The following is a 3,360-nucleotide window of genomic DNA, read 5'->3' as shown; positions in this document are numbered from 1 at the left end:
CTGAAAGCAGACATAAAAAAGTATTTCTTTCTAAAATAACGGCTTTTCCTGAACAGACATAAAAAAATATTTCTTCTAAATAACGGCTTTTCTGAACGACTAGAAAAAAATTCTTTAAACTAAACAAACGGCTTTTTCTTGAGGCGACATAAAAAAATTCTTCTAAATAACGGCTTTTCTTGAGGCGACATAGAAAATATTCTTCCTAAATAACGGCTTTTCTTGAGGCGACATAAAAAAATTCTTCCTAAATAACGGCTTTTCTTGAGGCGACATAAAAAATATTCTTCCTAAATAACTACTTTTCTTGAGACGACATAAAAAAAAATTCTTGTCAAATAAAAACTGCTTTTTCCAGAGGTGACATCAAATTCTATGAAGCAAAAGAAAGCAGAAGTCTGAATCTCGCTTTGGTCACACATCCGAAAGGGAGACGTGAACAAGTAGTAACGTTGAGAAGGATGTAACCATAATAATCCTTCTGGAAACCGTCTCTTTGGAAACGGTAAAATTTCAACGGAGATTTCCCACAAATGAAGTACTACTCCATCTCATTCACCGCTGCTCTGATAATTATATTCTGAGGTCCTTTCAAGCCTTTGTGACGACGACCTTCGTGTTGAGCGTCAGTGGGTGGCGGTAATGAGTCTCTGTATCTCGCATTATTATATTTCCTAAAAGGTACGGCTTTCAATGACGCAGAGCTTCAGTGATCATGAAGAATGTATAAATAATTTCCCACAAATTTACATTTCTGTGCACATCGGTTAATTTTAAACGATGTTCACCCTATGTCCAGCAATTCTAAACTGGCAAAAACAATAGGAAAAAAATAAGATTTGTGCTTGAATCTGAAAAAGAAAAAATATTCCTCAAAATTATGATTAACTGCTGAAATTTCAGCTGATTGTTTCAGTCACCATAACTCCACTTGACAGGGTCCTTGCAGCCATCCTCGGCATAAAAAGGGTAAAGAACTTTAAATTTGGTTTACGGGCTGCTCTGTGAGCAAGAGCCCGTGCTGACACAAGGTCAGCTTAATCAAAAACAACATAAACTTGGATACTATATAGACCAGATACTATATAGACCAAGGACAGCAACTCTACGTCACCCAAACTGAAATCTTACTGGTTATGCCACATATTGGCACATAAAGTTATTTCAGAACAAATATATATCCACCTCGCCCGTTGAGTGGTTATTTACTTTTCCAGCTATTATTATTTATTTTTATTTATTTATTTATTTATTTATTTATTTATTTATTTATTTATTTATTTATTTACTTTTTTGGTCAATCACAGTCCTCCAATGCGACTGGGTGGTATTTATATTGTGGGGTTCCAGGTTGCATCCTGGCCTCCTTAGGAGTTCCATCACTTTCTTACTGTGTGCGCAGGTTTGAGTCCTGGAGCTACTTCAGCCTCTAGTTTTTTTCCAAGATTCCTTTCATTGATCTTGGGATCGTGCATATTATTATTATATTATTATTATTATTATTATTATTATTATTATAGTTTTATTAAAAGTAATTGCTGCCTCAGAGCCAATGAAAAGGCAGCGGCACGACGCCCCCCGCTGCGCCAACCGTTAATATAAGCAGCTGGACTCACCTTCTCACTTCAGTCCTTCACCTACCTCCGCCCAAGAGGATGTCTGAGGTTTATTCAGACGAAACGTCCGGAAAGGAATAGAAAGAATAGAAAAGAAATAGAATTTAACATCAATTCTATCTGTAATAAACTCTACGGGATATGCCCGAAAATTTGACTACCCCAACTGAAATTTTTTACCAATAATCCAATCGTTCTACCTAACTGAGATATGTCAACCTTCGGTGCGTTGCTCACCAGTTTAAGCAACAATGAGAAAGCAATAATTAGAAAAATAGAGAAGAACCTGTATAAAATTAATGCAGCTGAGGCGCAATTACTTTTTAATAAAACAGTGTTTAAAAGCGGTTTACTTCCAGCATATTATTATTATTATTATTATTATTATCATTATTATTATTATTATTATTATTATTATTTAATGAAACAAACTATTATTTCAGTAGATTTTCATTAGAAGTCATTAAAGTAAAAATTAAGGAAAAAGTATCATTTCTCTGTTAGATTAAGCTGAGAGATAACGACCCATTACTTAATGGGGGGCCAGGTTATGTTGTCATTGCTATTATATAGACGTCATCAACATATTACTACCAGGATGGAATATTTCCTCTTTGTTTTTATTTGATACAACTGTTTACAGGGGTCTGAGCCTATCAATGAATATTTAATGTTCCAGCTATTGCCATTGTTCGGAAAACAAGAATTTTCCGTTTAAGTGAATCTTTTGACTGGATAGTTTCACAGGAATATCGATGTTTACAGGCGTGAGGCATGTTGCAACTTTGCTACGTACTGCTTGTTGCAACCATACTTCGTTAGGTAATAATGAGATGACATATTGTTTGTCTTTCAAAACTTTTCTCTGTTTCAGGTGATTCGTTTACAGAATGCTAAAATATACAAAGATAATACGTTGACCAAAATTCTCTCCTGATGATTAAAACTACTTTTTAATGTACCAAATATTAATGAATATAAATTATGTCCACGTATTAGTTATGCACAAGCAACCAATTACTTTAGTAATAATTAAAGTGCGCCATAGTAATTTGGGTCCAATAATGAGTAAATTCACAACGGGGGAATTAATCAAGAAGAGTTTGAATGCTTGTCCGTCATGAACGCTTAGAATGCTTAATATTTATGAAGGCAAATACTTTGGCTACGCGATTACTTGCTGTCAGAAAGGTGTCTTAGAGATTAAAGTCAAAAGATAAAAAATAAGAAACAAAAGTCTCACCCCCGTAAGGGGGTAATGCCGTTAGTGCACCTCATTCGGTGCAATGTAGGCATTACTTAAGGTTCTTTGCAGCGTCCCTTCGGCCCCTCGCTGCAAACTACTTTCATTCATTTTTCTGTACTCCTTTTATATTGTCTTTGTTCCATCCTACTGTCCACTCTCTCCTAACCAATTGTTTGAGGTTTTCCTCTTGTAACACCTTCAGACCTTTTACCGTTCCAGCGCTGAATGGCCTTAGTTGCCCCAGTGCTTGGCATAATGCCAAAAATCTATATAAATCATATCAGATCAAACAAAATCTCATTAGAAAATACCCATCATTGTTTCATGTATTCCAATATTTATATTTCAAGTTGGAAATATATTTTTGTGTTTTGATAATAATAATAATAATAATAATAATAATAATAATAATAATAATAATAATAATAATAATAACCTTCCCAGGAACCAATGAAAACTCGACCTGCCGGAGAGGTTCTCTAGACCGTACTCGAGAGC

Source organism: Macrobrachium nipponense, chromosome 31, assembly GCF_015104395.2.
Source record: "Macrobrachium nipponense isolate FS-2020 chromosome 31, ASM1510439v2, whole genome shotgun sequence".
In the NCBI taxonomy this organism is placed as follows: domain Eukaryota; kingdom Metazoa; phylum Arthropoda; class Malacostraca; order Decapoda; family Palaemonidae; genus Macrobrachium; species Macrobrachium nipponense.
Note: the sequence above shows the minus strand (reverse complement) of the source record.